The 14,131-nt window shown below is 35.2% G+C and overlaps 1 long non-coding RNA gene across 1 annotated transcript; it reads right to left on the reverse strand.

The window, feature by feature from the left end:
- Window positions 1–4,824: 4,824 nt before the first annotated feature.
- LOC135106495 (uncharacterized) lies at window positions 4,825–6,789 on the reverse strand. The gene is made up of 2 exons (XR_010271336.1): window positions 6,656–6,789; window positions 4,825–5,323 (listed from the first exon to the last, which is right to left on the reverse strand). It is a non-coding gene; the product is annotated as an uncharacterized LOC135106495 (long non-coding RNA).
- Between the last annotated feature and the right edge of the window lie 7,342 nt (window positions 6,790–14,131).

Raw genomic sequence — 14,131 nt, forward strand, 5'->3', positions numbered from 1 at the left:
CTGGATAACACCGTTCTCGTGTCCCGCGAGGTGACTCTGGTGGGCAGCCGTAGTCCCGCCAGATGTGGCACACCCTGCACCTGTGCCTTGTGGAACACCACAAGGGCCGCCACGTCCCTGCGGTGTTCTAGCGTGTCGACGGGAGCCTCAGGATGGGCTGGGGTTAAGGATGCTGGGTAATTTTATTTTGCTTAATTTAAACTTTAATCCATTTTGCCATACTTTATCGAACGCCTTTGAGACGTCCCTTAGTGCAATACAACATTGTTTTTTTTTTTTTTTTTTATCTGAAAGCGCTTTTGATATTAGTTCTATTGTTATTGCTATTGCTGTGTCATTTGATCTTGCTGTCCTGAAATCATGTTGGGAGTCTGGTAAGATTTTATTGATTTCAAGAAATGTTCTGGTTCTTTTGTGAATAATTTTCTCGAAAATTTTTCCGGGTACTTCTAAAAGCAAAATTGGGCTATAGTTAATTGCGTCAGTTGATGGTTTGTTCTGTTTTGGGATGAGTATGATTTTGGTATGCTTAAATAGCTGAGGAAAGTATCCCATGGAGAGAACGATGTTGAAAAGTTTGGTAAGTATTTCGAGCGCGTCATCTGGTAAGTTTTGTAATATTGTTTTATTTATTTTTGTTTCCCAGGTGTGTTGTTTTTTTTTATTTTATTTCATTTTATTTTTTATTTATTTATTTATTTATTTTATTTATTTTTTTTTTTTTTTTACTTCTTGTGGTGTAATGGGAGCTGTGTAGTAAGTGGCATTGGATAGATTGTCTGGGTTTTCTTGTATATTAGGTATTATTTTATCTTTTTTGTATTCGAGGTAGTTATTAACTAGAAGTTCCGTGTCTGCATCATATTGTAGTTTTCTGTACGGCTTATTCTAAAGACATTGCTCCAAATGTCTCTAAATATTTCTTCCTTTTTTTCAACTCTGTATATTTTTATATTGTTTTGAATTAGATATGGCTTAGTATTAATTTGGCTGCCCTTAAGTGTTTTTTTTTATATTTTGACAATTTTTGTGGGTCGGTGTAAAGTTTATTCGTTTTTTTTATTTGTTTTCCCAGTTCATTTTGTTCTGTTCTTTGCATTCTTTTTATTATGTTTTGTTTGATGGTTTTGTAAGCGGTGTATGATGTATAAGTCCAACCATATTTGAGACTATTTTCTAATAGTTGTTTTACCCACCATTGCAGTTGTTTGATTTTTTGGTTATAAATTGGTTTGATAAGTGCTTTATGTGTGGATAATGGTATATTTTGTTTCATTGATGTTGCTGCATCTAACCATTGTTTTATTGATGTGTCAAATGTGTGCTGTGTCATATATGGGTCTGTGTTGATGTTACTTGTTCTTTTTAGTGTGTTTTTGTGGATTTCATCCCAATTTGTTTTCTTGATTATGTATTTAGGTAGTGTTGGTGTTCGTATGGGGTGTGATGTGATGTTTATGATCTAATGGCGTTGTTGGAAGTTGTTATATTAATATTATGGTATGTTTGATTGTTTGCGAGTATTATGTCTGGTGATGATGTGTTTCGTGATAAGAATGTAAGAAAGTCTTAACCCAAATGTGTGAGTTTATTGTGATCGATGAGCATTTTTAAGGATCTGCCGACACTGTTGCTTTTTTTTTTTTTTCGATTGTTGGATGGTGGGCATTTAAATCTCCTATTATACGAGTATATGTTGGGAAAGTTTCTGATGCTATATTGTGAAAGTCTGTGATTGGTAGGGAAGGTCTTCGTGGGGGTAGGTAGGTTGTAGCTATGTTAATGGGGCCTGCTGTGGTGTCGATTGTTAGTAGTATTATGTCTGTGTCATATTTGTCTTTTATTCTGTGTTTCCGGTGCTCCTTTACTAGATCTGCCGAGCCGTCTTGTGGTTCTCCGCTGAAGTTTAAAAGGTATGTTGTGGAAGTGTGTATTTTTATGCTATCATTATTTTTCAGTCCATGGCTATTTAGCAGTATTACGTCTGGGTTTATTTCTTTGTAAATATTGGTCAGTGTTAGTTTGATTGTGTTCCAGTGTCTTATGTTGTGTTGTAGTATTAGTATGTTGTCAAGTGTTGTCCATGTTTAATGATTGTGTTCCAGTGTATTACGTTGTGTTGCAGTATTAGTATGTTGTCAGTGTTGTCCATGTTTAATGTTTTTTATGTGCGTAAGTGTATTAGTGGAAACGGATGAAAATGTAAAGTGATGTATTTTAGTTAGAGTGAATTTGCCGCTTGTGTTGTTTTCGTCCTTTGGTTGGTGGTGTTTTCTCCTGGTAAAGACCGTTACGTATTTTCTTGAAACTCGTGTCATCTTCTATTGTCAATACTTCGTTGAGGTCTATATCATTATTATTTTTCTAACAGATCATATATTTCCTCTCCCTCTTAAGTTGTTAAAGTGAATTTGTACTTTCCTTATTCTATACCCTCTATTATTTGTTTGGGGTAAAGTGTTCTTTTGGGCCATCCGATGCTCTTTTTAGTTGTTATTTGTAGTCCTAAGTCTTTTTCGCTAATCCCAGCTGGTTTTGCTTGTTCCTGTTCCTGTTCCTTTTCCTCTTCAACATCTACCTCTTCCATTTCCTCTTTCTCTTCGTAAGATTTATTTCCCTCTTGGTCATTAAGTTTTGCTTGTGCTGATGCTGCCAAGTTTAGGATTTCTTTCGATGGTGGATTATCTGGTAAAATGATTTGTGAAATATTGTTAAGTTTGAAAACCCTGTTTACTTCAGTGTTTTGTGTGCCTGGGTTAGCCAAGTTGATGTGCGAGTGTATGATGCATGTTAGTATTGTCGAGCTGTGAGCGAGCCACATTATATATCGTTTTTTTTTTTTTTTTTTTTTTTTTTTTTTTTTTTTTTTTTTGTGCAGTGCGAGCGTGGTTCATGTCTGATTGGCCTAGACGTTCTAACATCTGATTGGCTGTTCAGTGTGGGGAGGGCTTGGAGATCCTCAGACTGGATGTTGAGTTTGGGGAATATTTCTTTTATGTACAATGTTTCCATTATTGTGAGACTTCTGGTGTCGCTGCAGGTGGTTGATGGTGATTGTATTTTCTTATAAAATTTTTCTTGTAAGAGTAGTGTTGGGTATTTGCTTTAGGTGATTTTTTGGTGGCCCCCGGCAAGATACTAGGAGAGGTGGTGGGACGTCATGCTAATGTAGGTTGATGGGAGGGCTTCGCAGTTCCCTCTGTTGCACGTGAACCTATAAATGACATGAGATTTCTGAAGCGTCTCTTCGTCTTTGCTGGGACTGCTCTTGAGAGGGAGATGGCTAGTCTTCATTGTCTTGTAGTATATTACGAAGTTGAGCGTCTTGTTTGGGTTGGTGGACGATATTTTTCTTCACGGTTTTTTTTTTTTCCATTATTCTCTCTTTGTATGTTGTGAAAACGTAGCTTTGTAGTACAAGTTAATTTTTTTTTTTTTTTTCATCCTTATTGTGTATGTTAAAAGTTGTCAAGGGTTTTCTTTACGTGTCGTTGGATGTTTTCTTTGCTAAAACCATGCGTTGAGCGCTCTATTTCGTTGTAAACTTGCTTACATATGCTGCAGTGCCTTAAGAGATAGTATTCCAAGAAAAATCAACCTTCAGGCCATCTTTCACCTGATACAGTTTTTTTTTTTTTCCTTCATTTATGTCCACATGTACGTACATGTGGACATGAGATCATCCACCCATAAGTCCGCCCCAGAGACAGCTTCCCACCTCTCTCACAAGTTGAAAAACATTGTATATATGTATGTATGTATGCATAATTTGCTGTCTAAATCCTGGTGGTGCGGCACACCACAACTACTGCAATTGTTTGTGATCGCAGATATGTTGGGCGGCCTGGAAGCATCAGCAGAAGACAGGAAATGAGGAGCGGTACACCGGCGTTTCCCCACCATTGCTCAGCTGGTAATGTTTTGGGTCTAAGGAGTGTAGGGGGTGACAGCGGACCAATAGCGCGTTGGCTTCACATTCGTGACGTCAAGTCGACTCCTACCTCCATGGTCTGCACCCAATATCCATGTAAAACGCTTCAAAAAAATAAATAAATAAAAATGTCGAGTCATCCCAAGACTTTGACATTGTAAAAAATATAAAGTGTAAAAAATTATATGAAGTTCCAAGATTTATTTATGTATTTTTGTTATTTTTATTATTATTATTTTTATTTTATTATTATTATTATTATTACAATATTACTTCTACTTTTATTTTCAGTGTTACGTCAGGTTTCCCTAGTCAGACCTAAGACGGTGCCTCCTAATGCAGAACTGAATTTGGCATTTGGGAACTCCTACTCTCGGACCGTGGCCAGGATTTGAGCCCAAGCGCCAGAACCACCCCTCATCCCCCAAAACACGCGCAACCCTGCTGTAGTAAGTTCTTTAACTAAGAGTGTATGGAAAAATTTTAAGTTAAAATTTTACTGGAAAATTTTAAGTCCCATGTAATGAGTTAATTTAATAAAAAAAAATTATTAAAGTGAAGGGAGACTTGGTTTCATTTTTACAACACACTGTTTATCTACTTTCTCCGGAGACTCTTCGGAGTATTTTTTACTTAGTACACTTTTTACACACGCATTTTGTGCCTTTTTTTCCCTTTTTTCCGATTTTTCAGACATTTTTCTCTTACACACGCATTTTGTGCCTTTTTTCTTACACACGCATTTTGTGCCTTTTTTTCCCCTATTTTCCGATTTTTCAGACATTTTTCTCAAAATTATGAACGCCTTGAAGTTTCGCAATTTCAACTTAAAATGCAATTTTGCATCACTGTTCGTCTTCATCTTCCAATTTATGGTTTATGTAAAATCCAAGTTGGGTTCAAAGGAAATTTATTAAAAGCATGGACTGATAATCATCGTAGTTTATATAGATGTGGTCAACTCTTGTACTTACACCACAGACTAGCATAAACAAAAAAAAAAAAAAAATGGTTCCATAATGAAAAAAAAAAAATCAATTATCTTATAATTTATTATATGGTGGTCCTGTACCGGCACCAAAGACAGGTACTGTTCTTCACTGTAACGTTTGTTCACAGGATAAAGTGGGGAGGACAACATAACGGCGATCCGAGTTTGACATTTTATAACAAAAAAAAACAGTAGTAGGAGGAAATCGTCGTCTTTGCATTGGCAGAAGGATGACCTCTCTCCTCCCTTCCTGGAAGATGAAGTGAGAGAGAAGGATAGCATCTGATTTCTGCCAGCCAGTTTGTCTAACATTAAGTCCCGTTTCCTTCAGCAGCATGGGGATTTTTGGGGATTTTTGGCAGGACAGGCTTGTTCAGCTCTCCGTACAGCAGTGACAGCACCTGTAATAGTCATAAAATTAATATCCTGTAAACCTTAGGATCAGCTTACTCTGAATTACTTTTGTGCCCTGTCATGGTATGTTTTGTGCCTTGTCATGGATATATCTATACGACGGTGTTCTGAGGGGTGAGCAGTAGTAGGTCATGAATAATAAACTGCGGGTCTGTACTGTTGGCAAGTGGAGAAAGAGTAGGACACCCACTGTGTACACATTTTAGTGCAATTGTGTTCAGCCCGGCATTATGCTGCACAACTGCTGTGTGGTCCATCTCTCCTAGCCTCCTACCTGCTCACCTCATTGTTAAAGGCCAAGATAAGAGAATGCTTGTAATTTTTGTATGTAGACATGTCAGCCTTATTAAATACCTTGTACAATATACAATACCTATATGTACAAGATCCGCTACAGCTCCAAATAGTCCTTACAAACTCAAGTATTTAAATTAAAACAAGGCAAACAAAGGGTACAGCTCCAAATAGTCCTTACAAACTCAAGTATTTAAATTAAGACAAGGCAAACAAAGGGTAATCAAGTATTCATGGCATGGTATTGTGGCCAACGACTTAGAAAATCGTTGGTTGGGTGAAACTGAAAATTGACCACAAGTCCTCTTCTCGCCCAACACCATCGCCGAGAATGGAGTACACCATGTATTCGTTATATGTGCGGGTTGCGTTCAGCGAAAAGCTCGCATCATGAGGATTCGCATATATCGAAATAATCATCCCATTAATTATACGTAGGGGGGTTATGTCCCGTTTTTTAACCCTCTAAATGTTTATTACGGCAGTTTCACAAAAAAAAATAAATAAATAAAGCATTAAAGCAACAGTAAACCTAATCATTCCGGCACCGTTTCACAAAAAAAAAATAAATAAATAAATAAAATAAATAATAATCGTAATAATAATAAACAAAACTAAAGCAACAAATTCATTAATAAAGATAAATTGTAAAATATAATATGAAAAGACATTGTAAGTCAAAACAAAAAATAAAATAAAATAAATAAATAATAATAATAATAAACGTAATGATAATAAACAAAACTAAAGCAACAAATTCATTAGTAATGATAAATTGTAAAATATAATATGAAAAGACACTGTAAAACAAAACCTTACAAAGTGCGGGCTGTGTGCCACCCTACCTCATCGAACCACCGCCGCAACTCACAACAGCGAATTTACTCGCTTATTGGCAACATAACTTCCGTCGCAAATGCGTAGTATGACAGAATTAGCAGATTTCGAATACCCGGTGTACACCAAACCAACACACTGGTATAATTAAACAAAGAATTCAATAAAATTACTGCAAGATTACACACCTTACCTGCGCTCAGCCCTCTGAAGAAATGACTGCCTATATGCCTCACTCCTTCCGATTTTACTTCCTCCTCCTCCTCCTCCTCCTCCACTTTCACCTCCACCTTCTCTTCCCCTACCATCTCTGCCTTGTTTGTTGTAAAGACACTTTACGTTATAACTGCTCATTGTAAGCATCGTTCTATAAGCATTACTTCTTGTGTTACAATGTTAAGACATAAAAATACTTTCCCATTTAAAACATTAAACACACTACCTAATGTATGTATTGTGTGCAAGAAAAAAAAAAAAGTTTTACGAGAGAAAGGTGGGGAGGGGGATAAGACGCTTGTTAATCAATGAGTCTTGTCCGGTGGCTCCCAAACCGTCTTATAATTATGACGCCCCCTTCTGCTTCTAACAGACCAGCACCACCAATAGTTTAGCATATGTAAAATTATGTATATTTTTCCAATTTATATCTTAGCAGTGTTTGGGAAAACAAAAGTCTTTGCTTAGATTAAAAGTAATAAAGCAAATAATAAAGGCACGATATATTTTAATAAACATTTGCTTAAGAAGAACAGAAGAAAAAAATGTAGCTTGAAAAGCAAATATGAAAGTCGAAAACATAAGTGTTTCATTCAGTGATTCACATGGTTCTGAAGCAGTGATAAACGTTATTTTTTGACGTGGAAGTGAATCTTCTGAACAACAAGTGCAATCTTTTGTATGTATTGTGCAGTTAATGTGACTTTCATTGTTTGTTTTTAACGTTTAAAATTCACTCTAGTGACTTAGCATAACGGAGAAAACATATAATAATAATAATAATAATAATAATAATAATAATAATAATAATAATAATAATAATAATAATAATAATAACAATGAAACTACTACTACTACTTCTGCTACTACTAGTCCTATTACTACTACTACTAACAACAACAACAACAACAACAACAACAACAACAACAATAATAATAATAATAATAATAATAATAATAATAATAATAATAATAATAATAATAATAATAATGATGATAATAACAAGCAAATACCACTGTTTACATTACCTAAACAACGTAATGAAATGGTTGTCCTTTACGTTACCTCTGACGCAGCAGGTAGAAGCCGTAAGGTGAAGGCAATAGACAGGCTAAGGGTGTGATTGCTCCTAAGCGTTATATATATATATATATATATATATATATATATATATATATATATATATATATATATATATATATATATATATATATATATATATATATATATATATATATATATATATATATATATATATATATATATATATATATATATATATATATAATTTTTATTGATTCATTTATTTATTTATTTATTTATTATTATTATTTTTTTTTTTTATTAATTAATTTATTTATTTATTTATTTTATAGGAAGGAAGGAGCTCTTTCCTTTCTCTTCTTATCTGGTGACAGAGTATGTGTTCATGTCCGATGTAAAGTTTTCGACCGTGTGGGTTCTTGCCTACCAACGAGTATGTTTGATGCTCCGAGCATTTATCAGTGCATTATTTATTTATTTACTTATTTATTTATTTATTAATTAATTTATTTATTTATTTTATTTACTTATTTTTATTTTCAATTTTTTTTATTTAATTTTGTTTTTTTTTTATTTTATTTATTTTTTTTATTTATTTATTTATTTTTTTTTTTGTCATTCAGCCATTGTACTGGGTGTGATTAGTAACCTATCACATCCATTTGCCCTGTAATTCAACAATGACAGTAAAATTATCAAATCAAATTTTAAATTCTCTCTCTCTCTCTCAAGGAAGGGAAAAAAAAGGGAAATTAAATTCATATATTGTTCAAACTGGCATGATATTACTGATACGGTGATCCGTAATGATGAGAGAGATTCTTCAAGACCACAACCATCGCTTCCACCACAACCGCAACCTGCCAGCGCCACACCACAGCCACCTTCTTCTCCCCTTGACCTTGCAGAAGTTCTTGCCCTTCGTGAAGTCTCGTTGCCCAGCGCTTGCTGCATGTTTCAACGCGATTACGCACGCATGGACAAGCCTTGCCACTCACCACGCTACCATCAAGCGCACACTTAACGATCTTGCTGAGCCTCACCACGCTGTCATCAGTATTGTCACTACTTTCTCTGAGAAACTAGATGCTCTCATTTCTTACCTCGAGAAACCCTGTAATCGACTACTAAAGGACTCATCACTTCGCACACCTCAAATCAGCGTTCCCGTAACATCATCATCCCTGTCTGCTTTCTGAAAACCTAACAGCAGACTTCACTGGTTAGAAGCAGCTTCATGAAATGTCTGTGGTGCTGCAATTACAGAGGCAATACTTTTATTATGATTGAGCAAATAAGAATATAATTGGCTACATTTTTGTCACACTAGTTACTCACATAGCAAGCGCACTTTAATACTGATTGTTTGTTTATTTATCAATCATTTTACCTCTTACTATCAACAAAGGCATTTACCTATATAACAAACTAACAGTTCCCTAAAACAGAGAACACTCTCCATTTTCACAAACATCCCCACACACATCCTCTGAGAACATAATATTCAAATCACATTTTGGTCTCAATATCCCAAGAAAGAGCCCAGATTCATACTGATCACAATGCACAAGTCATTTATACAGCACACCTTGATTTTTTACATTAGGAAGCAAAACAGAACTAGTTTACCTTTTGGTACAAAATAGTAAACCCATTTCCAGTAAGTTGTGAATGCATCTGTGGCAAGACCTTAAGGGACTCTGTTGGAACTTTGCCTGCATCAGGTCTGTTTATATGATTGAGTTCAAAGTTCCAACAGAGGCCCTTAAGGTCTTGCCACATAGATGCATTCACAACTTACTATTCATACCTTTCATATGCAGTCACTCGTTGCTCCACATACATCTCTTCTGGATTTAACACTCTTCCCGCATTGTCCACCCATTCCATTCATGATCTTCCTCACAACCTTATACATTTCTCACATTCAATCTAGTTATCTTATTCACCTATCATTCTTCTACAATTCCCTCTCTTGAGGACTTTAATGCGAGAAAAGAAACATCACAAAGTAACCAAAGAACACTGTGCATGCTCTCGAGCAATTAACCACAGGAAGGAAAACCACAGATCAAATAAAACTTGGACAAAGGACTGCAGTGACTATGCAACTCAACAGGGATACACACACATTCTTAAGCGTTGGGACAAAGAGATGAAGAACCACATGATGACTAATGAACACTGTAGGTGCATGCACACTTTTGAACATTTTTACAGGAGAAATAAAGTGGCACATGGTGACTAAGGACCATTGCAGAAGCATGTACACTCTCTAGCACTTGTACAAGAGGAAAGGGTCACCACAGGGAGGAAAGGACAATCAAAGCCCTTAAACGGAAGGAAAGGAATTCCCACATGGCAATTAAGGAATACCAAGGAAGCATGCATGCACACACAAGAACATCTGGGAAGACCCAAACCTGATGTTGCACTTTCATGAGTGAAAGTCATGCACAAATCAAGAACAGTTCCAGCTGCCAACACAGAAGGAAAGAAGACACTCTTGGACTAGTCATTATGGTGAAGCCAGTGCATGAAGTGAGTAGAATCAGGCCTTCTGGTGCACATGGATATTTGTGGATGTGCAGGCATTTATGCTTGTGTGTATGCACAATTGTGTATGTGTATTACAGTGGAAGAGCCAACCCTATCTATGTGTGAATGAATTCTCATACTTTCTTTATAATGCCAGTGGTCAAGACATGGTTTGGTCCAAGTATCAAATGACCCAAAGCCTAAACTAAAATGTCCATGTATATACATGAATAGTGAGACCTATTTTGCCTGAGGCCAAGTGACTTGAGGACCATGTGATCAAGTGCTCCAGATAGCTGTTGCTATTACCACTGTCGTGTTCCTTCAACACATTTCATGAAAAATTGTCGCATACAGCTACCAAGTTGATACTTAAATGGGATAGAAATACAAGTTTTCAAAGGCAATATTATGACTGACTTCAATTAATTCATAAAGCTGATTTTATCTCATGACCATGCAACCAATAAGTAATTTAAATCACATGCTACTTAAGCTTCTACAGGATGCAAAGTACAATAAAGTTTCTATTTTTATGTGTCATTGATGCTTGCTATTAAGAAATTCCCTCAAAGTTGTGATAAAGTTGCAGAGAGTAGCAACTGACCACCTCACAAAAGGACAGCTGGAAAATATATTTTGACAATTCTGACCATAGCAAGTACGAGTATAGCTAATAAATACTGTTTATGTGATTAACTGACTATATGCTCTGCACAATCTAACATTCAAACTAATGCTTCTTCTTGAAAAAGTCAATAGCTATGAAGTATCAATGTGAAATAAGGCAACCAAAGTAATACTGAACAAGCTAAAATATTGAAATAAAATGCAGAAAGGTCAATACTTGAGATAACACTGATATGATTAACATCAACATAAATAAAAGAAGAAATACAATAAAAACTATTAAAGTAAGAAAAATGGATAAGAAATTCAATAAAAGACTGAAAACTGGAAATCAAGTCATATACAATGAGGGGCCCATAAATGGGAATATGAAACTCAAAATTGCAGGCAACACTCAGCAACAACATGCTATGATTAATGAAACAAGTTAAAGAAAATGTTTGTTCAGCAAAGAACTTGTAGCTGATGACAAAGAATGCATTTTTATAGCTAAAAACATTAAAAAAATATCCTTATAGGCTATAGAAAGACTTTTCTATGCTTTAGTGTTGAAAATGAAGCTTCAGTTAATTGCTGAAGAAATTAGCTAACCACCTATCATTCACACAGTGAAGGGTACTGAAGGAATTATCATAACTTCTTGTAGAATCAAACACTGAACAATCAATTGACCTATGTTGTATGCTTTGTCATATTGATAACATTTTCCATACAAAATATGCTAATATGAGATGTTAAAAATCAGTATTACATCATGGCTATTGACAGAATTTAAACTACACATCATACTTGATGTACCTAAGTGCTTTAGCATGAATAGAACAAAGTAATGGTGAACCAATAAAAATCATAGAGTATGAAAGAGGTTATTTAAAACACAATACCTGACACTTGATTAAAGTCTGCCTCAACTACTGTTTCACCATGAGGTCCAAACTCCAAACTAAGAAAGCAGAGAACAGTGGTCTGTGACAAAATCAGACAACTACTCTCTAGTATGAATGTAAATATAAACTGCAGAGGCCAGCTTTGAGCAGTTAGTGTACAATAAGCCTGCCTGATAGCAATGACCAATGAATGGCTACTGTAAACTAAAACCTCAGTTAATCTGCTAAGGGGGATAAAATACAAATATATCCATATATAAATATTTGAAAAAAATATCATAGAAATACCATCATTATCAAAATTAATGAGGCAGAATTCAAGAGCAAACACATTTCTCAAACTATATAGATTAAAATTTCACTCATCTCAAATACAAAAGAAAAATCCTCTTGATTTTAAGGCAATATGATGAAGGCACTTCAGAATGGCTCACTTCAGCTACAACTAAGGGGCTGCATATTGGCCCAGCTAGTACCAGTGCTAACTGTAACAGGTAATGGAACAGTCAGCTGGACAAGTGGCCCACATAGTTGCTGTGTGTCCTCCATGATGCGTCCAACCATGTCTGAGAGAAAAAGAAAACATACTATAAGAGAAGTGAGACTTAATTTTTCATCCATTCAACTTATGCATAAGAGGTCTGATAAAAAAAAATTCTTGAACTTCTTATTTAGCAATAGCACAGGACGTTTGTCAACATTCCACGTGGCATCTCACTGTCATCAATGAGACCTGTGTCATACCTGTCTTTGTGATCATGTTAATGAGCTCATCTGCAATATCACCATAGATCCAAAATTTGAACATCAGATTTTGTGTCAAAGTTGAGATCTGAACAATGAAAATCCTAAACATTGTATGGCAGGCCAAGAGCAATGAAACAATGAGCTGAGTGAGATGTTATGAATGGTTCTTGCACTTCATGAAGGGAACATTATCGAATGATGATATAAATTTTAAATTTTGGATTCAGCTCCCGCTTGAAAAACAAACAAATAAAGAAGTAAACAAATACAACATAAAATACAATAAATAAATAAATAAAAACAATATTAACAATATTAAATAAATAAATGAATGAATAATGAAAAGTAAATATAAAAATAAAATACAATAAATACATAAAATATGATTCATTAGTTAACTAATTCAATTAATAAAAAAATAAATATACAAATAAATTACAATTGAAATATGAAGAATTATTATATTAAGCCACTGCAGTAAATATGATAGAAACTTCCAGACTGCAATAATGCAGGCTATGAAAACATGGCTTTTCTTGTGACACACAGGACTCACCACAAAAAGTCTGAGTGTGCTCAGTGTGAACTTCCCACACTAGCTCATCATGAATGTGAATCAGGAGTTTAGCATCTACCTCTGACCAGCGAGCCAATACTGCTTCTGTCTGAACCATTGCTGCTTTACTAAGATCTGCTGCAGATCCTGGAAATGAGAGGATATGGTAATTTCCTTGAATTCATCATGTTTGCTATTTCAAATGCACAGTCATGTGAAGATGTCTGCTTAATCTTAATTGATAAAAACCTGAGTAAAAAAAAAAGGCTGTAATGAAGAAATAAGCAGAGTACTAAGAGTCATAATTTATTGGGTTTAGAGGGAAAGATAAAGAAGTGACTAAAAATGAATAGAACAAGAAAGGTATTCCTGGAAAAGAATGCAGTACTTGGCTGTAGACAGCATAGAATGAATAAAAAAAGAAGGTTGCATGAAGGAACATGCTGTGCTGTAAGCAGCTAAAATATGCAATACAGGAACAGGAAAAACAAGTGAATGTAGTGAATATATGTCTAAGAAGTATTTGTTGAAAAAAAGTATACAAAATCAAGTGAGAAATACAAAAATGAGAAGGAAAGCTAATGATGAAAGAGAGTCAGCTGATTAAGCAGTGTTACAATAATCAGGATAGGTGAAGAGGATATAAGAGAAGTGACTGCTGTAGATCACATTGCTGTGATCAATAACAGTAACCATTTCAAAGTTTTCTTTGAAGAGCTTATCAAGTGCCCTGGCCTACTCAGTATAAAGATTTGTTAAGAAAATGACAGCAATAAATAACATACTCAAATTTAGTGATTTGTCATTCACAAAGTGTTCACATACCCTGTATGATGAAATTTACAGCCTGCCTTTCTGCCTGAGACTGAACTGCAGTATCATGGGAGGTGATATTTGGGAAGAAGCGGCGTCGCCTGAATATGGTGGTAAGGAAGCCTTGTTGCCGACATACTTCTATCACTGATCTTATGTATGCTGGGATGCCAGGGAAACGTTCTGCAGTACCAGAGCATGATGAATGTGGTATGATGTACCATACACTGGTT

This window comes from Scylla paramamosain, chromosome 2, assembly GCF_035594125.1.
Source record: "Scylla paramamosain isolate STU-SP2022 chromosome 2, ASM3559412v1, whole genome shotgun sequence".
In the NCBI taxonomy this organism is placed as follows: Eukaryota; Metazoa; Arthropoda; class Malacostraca; order Decapoda; family Portunidae; genus Scylla; species Scylla paramamosain.